This window comes from Arachis hypogaea, chromosome 14, assembly GCF_003086295.3.
Source record: "Arachis hypogaea cultivar Tifrunner chromosome 14, arahy.Tifrunner.gnm2.J5K5, whole genome shotgun sequence".
NCBI classification, from domain to species: Eukaryota; Viridiplantae; Streptophyta; class Magnoliopsida; order Fabales; family Fabaceae; genus Arachis; species Arachis hypogaea.
The window spans coordinates 88487100-88498417 of NC_092049.1; positions in this window are offsets into that span (position 1 = coordinate 88487100).

The window sequence follows — 11318 nt, forward strand, 5'->3', positions numbered from 1 at the left end:
TTTTAATTATATTTTAACTATCAATTCACCATAACCATTTGAATCTTCCTGACTGAGATTTGCAAGATGACCATAGATTGCTTCAAGCCGACAATCTCTGTGGGATCGACCCTTACTCACGTAAGGTTTATTACTTGGACGACCCAGTGCACTTGCTGGTTAGTTGTGCGAAGTTGTGAAAAAGAACTAAGATTATGAACGTGCGTATTAAGTTTTTGGCGCCGTTACCAAGGAATGAACAATCACGATTTCGTGCACCAGTATGCACAGCCTTGTGCGCACGCACACGTTGGGAAGGTCAGTCTGTTGAGGGCGCTGGCACAGGTTGTGCGAGTGAACAGACATTGTAAACTTTCGTACCTGTGCGTACGCACACCTCTATGTGTACGCACACGTTTTAAAACTTCTCCAGGGCATGCGCTCGCACACCCTTGTGCGTACGCACACGCACTGTTTCTCAGATTTAAATTTTGTTTTCAACTATTTCACCTTCCTAACAAGATTGTAAGCTTCTATGACACCATTTTAAGACTTTTGTACATAATTTGGGGTACGAGAGCTTGGGAAAGAACTTTAGAGATTTGGTTGATGTCATTTTGAAAAGTTAGCAAATGGAGGTTTAGGTTTCTGGTGTACTGAGTATGGGTTTAGTGGAGTGAGAAGGAAGGATGGTACTGGAATTGAGGAACTGATGAACTAATGAGTTCGGAATGGAAATTATAAATTGATGATGGTTGTGATGAGTTGAGGACTCGAGGAGAAATGATGATCTTGATGAATGTTGAGAGTGTGCGGAGCTTATACCTCCGGCGTAGCAAATTGTTCTGCTGCATGATAAGTTGTTGTTAAGAGTGTGCGGAGCCTATATCTCTGGTGTAGCAGATTGTCTATTGCATGACGCGTGGTTGTTGAGAGTGTGCAGAGCCTATATCTCCGGCGTGGCAGATTTTTCTGCTGCATGATTTGTTGTGGTTATTTCCTTCTCTGCTGCAGGAAATGTGCGGGGCCTATATCCCTGACGTAGTAGACTCCCTACTGCATGAGTGTGCAGGGAACTATATCTCTGACATAGCAGATTCGCTGCTACATGAGTGTGTAGGGCACTATATCTCTAGCGTGGCAGAAAAGGCTACGTCTGGAAGGATGTGTCGGGTTGGCATTTATGGACCGACAAGTGATATCATGAGCCAATAGGACAGACATTCATCATATGCATCTCTTATGTGCTTGCTTGCTTTGATTAATTGAGTTTGCCTAAATGTATAACATGCCTAATTGCTTACTTAAATTACTTTCCATATATGTGTATACTTGTGTTTTACTTGCATTGTACTTAATTGTGTTTTCTACTGGGTTTGAGGAGGTTCAGAAGGCGGTGGCGATGGGATCTCATGGAGGATAGGTTAGTGAAGGCTGTGGGACAGCGGTGTTTGGTTAGAATAGAAATCCCTTAAGATAGAGTACCCTGTTTAATTATGTTAAGAACTATATATATGCTTTATTGTTTTAGTTATGCCTTAAGTTGAATCTTGTGATGGATATAAAGTCTAGAATTGCCTTTGGCGTCCCAGGGTCTTATATCTTACATCACTGGGCACTGTTACCATTCAGAGAACCTCCGGTTCTCATACTATATTTTTACTGTGTTTTTCAGCTGTAGGTCGCAACCCACCTCGGTGAGTTGCTTGGATGGTGACAGAAGCGGAGGATCCTGTTACTCTTGGCATCTTTTTGATTTATTTTGTTTGTTCATCTCTCACTTTTGTATTTTGCTTTTTTCTAGAGGCATGTATTGAGAGAACAAAACTTGTATAAGCTGTTTTTACCGTCTGGTTTCATGTTTGGTCTATATATGGCTAGCCGGACTAAACTCCGCGAGCCGTGGCTAGATTCTTATGATATTATACTATTATATTTTGACATATCTTATCTGTATCTTGTGCTTTAAGTTAGTAGTTTCGATAGTACGTTTGCGCTTTTAAATCCTGTTTTTGAGCTATATCCTTCACCGTGCTTCTAGTTTATATTAATTCTTTCTTTATATTATTTGTATGAGCTTAGAACTGTCGTAATCTCTGATTAACCTTTACTTTACAGCGCGAGGTAAGGCTTAGGGTAATTAGGGTGTTACAATGCCGGGCTCATCTTTATCTCGACTTCAAAATCATTCATGGCTCATTTACTTTCACAACTAAAACGTATCCAGTTCACATCTCGCCAAGAACTACTTTGCTCAAATCAATTTCGTTTAAAACAAAACCTATTTTTGGTAACATTCTCTGAAAACTTCAAACAACTTCAAAATAATACCGAATTGGAAATCTCTTTGAAAGGACTAAAAAATCATTCACTCTTAAAATAAGTCATGTAACTATTTTAAATCAGGGATTATAAATTAACCACCACGGCAACGTCTCAAGATTTTAAGGGGTAACCCACCAAATTTCAATTTCTTAAATTCATTACAGATCCTTAAAAATCATTGCTTCCTAAATTAAATCAACCAAATCCAATCTCAGTTTTATTCTTAAAACCAATTCTTTAACTTTTTCCAAAACATCGCAAATGGAATTATTCAATCAAAGTCCAATTTCCTCTAAACGAAATCCTTAAGTCCAACTCAAAACATAAGCCCTTTTTTATATTTAAAATTGATATTAGAAAATAATACTTTTCTTAAGTGATTTAAAATCGTAAAGTAATTCTTTTCTCAATAAATCAAACTCAAGACATATATTTTTCTTAAATAAATTAAACTCGAAACATAACTATTTTCTTAATAAATCAAATAATACAATCTCTCAAATCCAAACTTTTCTAAATAACTTTTCAAACAAAGTCTCAGATTTTTATAGAAATTTCGGTAGCACCTCTCCTAAAACTTGGACTTTGCCACCCTTTTTAGGTCCCAACCAAACCATTCCGCAACCCTTTTCAACGGGTTCAAAACCAAATCAGTTCAAAAGCAAGCTGAATCCAACAATTCATATCATTTACACATCTCAAAGAAACTGATTCAAAATCAAATCATTTTTCAATGAATGAAACTCATTTCCAAAACTTTAAAGAAACTGCTCATTAACCTTCTATTTAACCAAACCAAATAATATCCAATCAAACAAATAATCATATTCATCCAAAACAGCCAGACAATACATAAGACTTATACAATCACTAAAAAGTGTATTTCTCATATCAATATCTATTTATAACAATTTCAAATTATAAAATTGAGTGTTCAGAAAAAGCCTCTAACTCGACAAGTTGAAACCATAAACCAAATGCGTCAACGGAACTCTTTTCTCTCAGCCCGAAATCAACGGCAACCGAAACCACAGCTCCGCTTACTTTCGCAATAGCAGAAACAGCCTTAATTGCAACATGTAACCTCGGTTACTAAATCCTAAAAATATTAATATCACAAAAATCTTAATAATACGTAACAGAACACTAGTGCAAGGTTTTTGGTATAGAGATACTTACTATAATAAGAAAACGAAACAGCAGCGGTCTCTGAACTGGTTTGGCGGCAGCCACCTCAAGCATCAGTGGCGACCAGAACTTCGGTGACGGTGACTGTAACAACATGTAATGACGATAAAGTTTCTGGAATCTTAAAAGAATGTAAACCAAACTCAAAACCCTTACTAGCAGTGTTTCCGAGGACGCAGTGGCGTTCTCTGTGGCGGTTCAGATGAGGACGACGACAGCGACTGAGGTCCGCAACGGTGACACGAATAACTTTGTCTCCTTCCTCCGTTCGCGGTTCCAATGATGGCGGCATTGGGCAGAGATGGCGACGACGCGACTGGCGGCGACGAGCTTGGACGGCGGTAATGGCTTCACGGACATGACTGGGCGCGGTAGTTTCCAGGCCCGCAACCCTCTCTCACTCTCGCGAACCCTCTCTCATCGCAGATCTATTCTTGACAGCGACATGGCATGGCGGCAGCGTGACGGACGGCGGCGAGCTCCTCATCCCTTGGCGCTCTCCCTCTCTCTCGGATCTCCCTCTTCTCCCTTCCCTTTTCTTTCTTTCTTTCTCCCTTTCTTTCTATCCTTCCTTTCTTTTTTCTCTCAGCAGCTGCTGCTGTGTTGTGTTGTGTTGTGTTGAGTGTGTGTGGGGGGGGGGGAGGGATGAGAGAGGTGAGTATAGTGTGTTAGGGTTTGGGGTGGTGTGGGTTAGTTTAGGTATTTTTATTAAAAATAAGGGTAGTAGTGTAATTTTATAAAATAAATAAAAAGATAAAATAATAATTAAAACCAAACTAAATATAAAATATCTATTATTAAAATACCTTTTAATTACCAATCTCTAAATTATTTATAGTTAAATACTAATTTAATAAAAATTGGAGCTAAGAAAATTAATTTTCTTTTATTTATAAAATAAACTTAAAATTTTAAATATTAAAATTAGGGCATATAAAATACTCTTTATTTCTCAATTATAAAAACTCTAAATTATAAATAAGAATTTGCCCGATTTATATACAAAATCTCAAAATATAATCTCAAGTAGATATAATAAATTAAAAATAATTTATTAATAACTTTTGAAAATTCAGGGTCTTACTTTTGAATCCTCTTCGTGGGTGGATTAGGACTTTAACAACTTGCTTGCTGACCTAATGTGTGAAAATTTAATAGCTTAAAGACAACTAAAGATAACAAGTCAAGAATACTGATAAACGACTATTTTATGGTTTATCTTGTGCTAATTTGAGTGGTTTTTATCAATTCTTTGCTCACTTATTCATATAATTTGCATGGTTTTACAATTTCTTCCTAATTCTGTGATATAGTTGAAAACATGTTTTCTAGGCCTTTAAACTGTTAATTTTAATCACCTTTTATTACCATTTGATGCCGTGATCTGTGTGTTAAGTGTTTTCAAGCTTTATAGGGCAGGAATAGCTTAGAGGATGGAAAAGAAACATACAAAAGTGGAAGGAACGCGAAAAATGAAGTTTTGAGAAGCTGGCAGTGACGCGCACGCATGGGCAACGCGTATGCGTGCCTAGAGCAGAAGACAAGCGATGCGTATGCGTGACAAAGAATTTCGCCAAACGACACGCGTGACCTATGCATATGCGTGACACGCACCATGTGCAGGAAGTTGCAGAAAGCGCTAGGGGCGATTTTGGGCCGAGTTTGAACCCAGTTTTCGGCCCAGAGAACACAGATTAGAGGCTACAAAGTGGGGAAATTAGACACGATTCATTCATTCATCAATTCACAGAATTTTAGATTTAGATGTAGTTTTCTAGAGAGAGAGGCTCTCTCCTCTCTCTAGGTTTTAGGATTCTTAGGTTTAGTTATTTTTAATTTCAGATTTCTACTTTACTTCAATTTAGCTTCTCCTCTACTTTTAATTATTCTATTACACTAGTTTATCTTCTCTTGTTGATATATTTATTTTTCTAATTTAGTTTATGAATTCTCCATGTTAGATTGGATTTCTTATTTAATGCAATTTGAGGTATTTCAGATTTATGATTGTTTTCTTCGATTTATGTTCTTAATTCTTGCACTTGGTTGTTTGGAATTTATTATCTCTTATTAGTTCTCTATGTTTTTATGTTGTGCCTTCCAAGTGTTTGATAAAATACTTGGGAGGGTTTTAATTTCGATTTTAGATTCTTAGCTTGAATTGAGTAATTGGAGACTCTTGAGTTATCAAACTCCTTTGTTGATTGATAATTGGAATTTGCTGATTGATTTGGATCCCTCTAAAGCTAGTCTTTCCTTAGGAGTTGACTAGGACTTGAGGAATCAAATTGATTAGTCCACTTGACTTTCCTTCATAGTTAGAGGTTAACTAAGTGAGAGCAATGAACAATTCTCATCACAATTGATAAGGACAACTAGGATATGATGTCTAATTCTCATACCTTGCCAAGAGTTTTCTTAGTTATTAATTTAATTTATTGTCATTTACTTTTCTTGTTCCTTATTTCAAAAACCCAAAAATATACTATCTCATAACCAATAATAACTACACCTCCCTGCAATTCCTTGAGAGATGACCCGAGGTTTGAATACTTCGGTTTATTTTTATTGGGTTTGCTTTAGTGACAAACAAGTTTTTGTAACAAAGGATTCTTTATTGGTTTAGAAACTATACTTTCAATGAGATTTCATTTGTGAAATTCTTTACTGGCAAAAATCCGTTCATCAAAATGGTGCCGCTGCCGGGGAATTGCAAACGTGTGCCTTATTATTAGTTATTGTAAATATTTGCTTTTTGCTTGTTTGCTAGTTTTTGTTAGTTTAGGACTTAGTTGCTTATTTTGACTTGTTTTTGTTTTTATTTTCTTTAGCTACTATGAATTCTCACCCCCTTTGGCTATGAGTTTAGTTCAAATTATGTTATAGGGAATGGAAGCTACAATGAGAATATGCATCAAGGTTGGGACAATCAAAGATGGGAGGAGCCACAAGGATTTGATAAACCCTCTTGGCAACAACCTCCACCAACATACTATGACCAAGAGCCATTCCAAAAAGCATACCAAGATAACAGCTCTGGTGAGCACTCTTTTGACTATCAACAACCATTCTATGATGCTTACCAAGACAATGGTTGTGGTGGACCTCCTCGTGACAATCAACACCCACCATAAGACACCTATGCACCCCCTCCTCGACATAGATTTGAACCACTAACGTGGCGGAAATTGGCGAGTTAAGAAATTGTTATAGGAGATACGTTGCAAGTACAGTTCTTGACCAACCAAAAATCCACTTATAAATTTAGAAGGGTTGTCACAAAATTAAAATTAAAATACTGAGAGTATGAATCCCAGGTTGTCTCCCAACGAGTTGCAGAAAGATGTGCTATTTTATTTATCAGATGTTTTCTAAAATGGTTTGAGTTGATAAACAGGAAATTAAATCAGAGAAATTATGTAATTTTAATAAAAACCTTGACTGGGAGTAGACTAGTTGGAAGCCCTATTCTTGTTGGAATACTCTCAAGATTAATTGATGATTGAAGGTTGTTCTGCTTAGTTATCCCTTACTAGGTAGAGGAAAGTCAAGCAAGTTGGAAAGCTATTTCTATTCACAAGTTCCAATCCTCCCCCTTGGAAAGGATTAGTGTCATTGACTAGAGGACAATCCAACAATAAACCCAATTACAATTTTTCTCTTGAGCATTCCAACTCAAGGTCCTCCTTTCAATCAACTCCCAATCAAGTTATGGAACTACTCGCTCATTATGAATGTAAACTTCACAACATAAGAAAAGGAAATAAAGAAAGACATGATAAATAATAATCAAAAAGATCAATTAAAAATAAAAGTAGTTCTTGTATTAATAAATTCTAAAAATAATCCAATAGTAATTCTAAATAAATTGAAGACATGGAAGAATAAGTGACAAGTAAGGAAAACAAACTAGAAGAATGAAGTCTTGTGGAGGTAATAACTTTTCTCAATATCCCAATCCAAAAAGTAATAATATCAAAATCCTAAGAACTATGAATGTGTGGAGAGAAAACCTAAAGGAGAGGAAAAATCAGATCTAAAAACTGAAATTATGCGGAATGAATGTTTTGTTCTGTCTCTGCATGTTCCCTGGCTCTAATATGCTTTTCTGGGCCGAAAACTGGGTCAAAACAGGGCCCAAAATCGCCCCCAGCGAATTCTGCAGATTCTGCAGATCGCGCACGTCACGCGATCGCGTCATCCAGGCGTTCGCATCATCCAACGTTTTGCCTTGCCACGCGTGCGCGTCGTCCACGCCTTCGCGTCACTGGTGTAGTTTCCAATCCGCACGGTCGCGTGAGCCATGCGTCCGCATCACTGCAATTTCCTCTATATCGCGCGGTCGCGTGAGCCATGCGCCCGCGTCACTTCTCGCTGGTCATCTCATTAATTTCTTGTGTTCCTTCCATTTTTGCAAGCTTCCTTTCTAATCTCCAAGTCATTCATGCCCTATAAAGCCTGAAACACTTAACACACAGATCACGGCATCGAATGGAATAAAGGAGAATTAAAATACAAATTTAAAAGTTTCTAGGGAGCAAGTTTTCAACCATAAAGCATTTTTAGGAAGGAATTATAAATGCATGCTTATTTAATGAATAAGTGGGTAAAGATTTGATAAAACCACACAATTAAACACAATATAAACCATAAAATAATGGTTTATCAACCTCCCCACACTTAGATATTAGCATGTCCTCATGCTTAGTTGAAGGAGATAAAATAAATGAGTAGGAACATGTAAAACTCATGCAATGCAATGCAACCTATATATGTGAATGCAACTATATGATTTTTGTCCACTTGGTCAAAAGTAAATAAGCTCTTCAAGATAATCACAAATCAAATTCCACTAATTCAATTCTTATACAGTAACAACAGATAAAAATGCAAGAAGGTAGCTCATGAAAGCAGGGAACATAGAAATGCTTTCTAATTTTTGTTCTTCACCTAACCAATCAACAACAATTAATATACTAATGCAAACATCATGAGGTCTTTTCAAGGTTGTAATGGGGCCAAGGTATGGGTAAGGGTACATATATGGCTAAGTAAGCTTATAAATTAAATCTTTAATTAGCCCAAGCTTTCACCTAACACATATATATTCTTTATAGCTTAAATTTCATACCTAGCTACCCAAAATTTCTCTTTCACATTCCTTACTCATGTATCAACTTTTATTTTAATTTTATCATACATGCATTGATCTTTGAATTCTTAACTTAACATTGGGGTAATTTTGTCCCCTTATTTAATTATTGAATATTTTTGGATTTTTGGATTTTTTTTTAAACATAACATAAAAATAAACATAGCTTATCAATGCACATAGATTTCTAATTCTTGTAGTTTCACATGAGTAGGTACCCAAATTCCCATTATATCATCGTGACACATTCCCTTATTATCTTTTGTTCCCACAATTTTCCCATACTTAATTAACACACAATTCTATCTTAAGCTAACCAAAGATTCAATTGGGATATAAAATTGTTTTTTCGCTTAAGGCTAGTAATGTGGTAAAATAAATAACAAATGGGATTTAAAGGCTCAAAGTGACTAACAAAGGTAATTGCAAGGGTAGGCCTATTTGGGATAAGTGAGCTAAACAAATAATGGCCTCAATCATATGCAGGCATATAAATATATTATCATTGGACATATAGGATGAAACAAAATATAAATTACAATCATAGAGAAGTAAACACACAAGAATGAAATAATTATGGTTAAATAATGTAACCATCTATAAAGGCTCAAAGTCTCACAAGTTGTGTGTTCTTAGCATTTTAAACTATGTTCCAAATACAACTTCAAGCAGATTTAACATAAAAGTTTTAATTAAAATTAGTGAAATTTTGTTTTAAAAATAGGGTCTTAGAAGAAACTTATTGTCTTTTTAATCAAGTAGAACATGCATGCAACTAATCTATTACTATGCAATTTATCCTATTCTACAAAAGAAAAACTAACTAAATATCCTATTTTATTGGTGTTAGGGAAGAGAAATTACCTCCAGAAGTCAGGTACTGACCGACCTCCCTACACTTAAGGCTTTGCACCGTTCTCGGTGCCATCTGTCAGGAACAAAGGTGGGCTGGTAGCAGTATCTCCACAGTCGGGACCGTTATGGCTCCCTGTGCTGGTAAAGGAAGTGGAGTCCGAGGTGTCTGAGTCTCTGTATTTTCCTTTAAGTAGCTCCTTGAGGTATGTGAATCGGCGATCTCTTAGTTTTGCATTGTGTTCCTGCCGATCCAACCTTTCAAGTATCTGATGGAGCAGTTGATTTGTTGTAGGTGTTTGTGGTGATGAAGGAGGAATATCTTCAGCCGGTTCAGTAGGCTGGCTTGTAGTGGCTGTTGGAGGTCTGATATATTTCCCGTTAGGGACATACTGATCATCCCGTGGAAGCTTGGCTTTGGTGTCCCCAGCTCTGTAGGAGACTCCGGCTGCTGAGACAAGATCTGAGACCAAGGTGGGAAAAGGTAAGTTGCCCGCAATTTGTACGTGTTCCATGGCGTTCCGGATGTGTCTTGGTAGGTTCAGAGGCTGGTCTGTAAGGATGCACCATTGTAGAACGGCCATGTCTGCAGTGAAGGAGGACTCGTGGGTGCTCGAAAAGACGTAATGAGACATAATCTGTGCCCAAACTCGAGCCTCTAAGGTAAGTGCGGAAGCCAATATTCCCTTAGGACGGGAACGATGGTATCCGTAGATCTATCTGCTGCCAGGTAGTGCGATAACTCTGAGAACAGCGTCCCAATCAAATTGGTACATCTGGCGCTTGAGTGCGGCTTCTTGAAATGCGTCCAGTCCTTCTGGAGTAGGGGGAAGATCTAAAGCTCGTTGAATGGCCTCTTCTGTGATGGGGATTTGCTTCTAATGGACATAGACAGACTGTAGGGTCGGCAGGTGGAAGTTGGAATAGAACTCGACTACCCAGAAAAGATTAACCTGCTGTGGCTGTCTCTGTAGGAAACTCCACTGTCTTCGTGCAATTTGCGGCTCAACAAAATCAGCAATGTGGTTTGGGAGGATAAGAAGGTATTCGTTGTTGTAACTCCTGTCTGCCAGGATGGAGAACATCTGCTCACAGTAGCGATTGGGAAATCGCGTAGTGTCATTTGCTGGGAAGGCTTTCTCTTTATCATCAACCTTTATAATCCTCTTAATTCTTTTTGTTGAGGGTTTAACTGCAGTTGAAGATGGCTCTGCCACTAATGCTCATTTTGTTCCTCTCCTTGCTGGTGGTTTGGAAGTAGCTTTCTCCTTGCCTTTCTTGGTGGCCATCCTGAAAGGGAGAAAAGAGAAAGCATGTCAAAATGTCAAGGGGTAGAGCAAGGAAGATGATGGTATAGGTGGTAATCAATGCAGATTAAAGATGAATGAAGTTAACACATGGTCATGACTGCATATGAAAAATTATCATGAGGAATATAGTAAGTGCATATGATGACAATTAAATCCAAGGTGTTTATTGGCATGCAGGCAAAGGCATGAGTAGCATAGAACAAGCATTCAATGTCTAGGTTAGATTACCAAGTCTTTCATACTAACAATCTGTTTGTAATGACAATTATATTAAATTAATATGATATGAAAAAGGGTTTTGTGAAAAGCAAGCATTTAGAGTATGAGAATAAAAGAATTCAAAAATAGTGCACAATGCCATACGGGCATTTTCACAAACATATAGCATGCATGGTAAAGAAGCTATTGAAAGTATTAAATGGAACATGCAAGCAACCCTTTTAAAAAGTAAAATATAATTGTCAAACAGTTCCTGAATAATCCACAAGCAAACCATAAGGAATAATAATGAC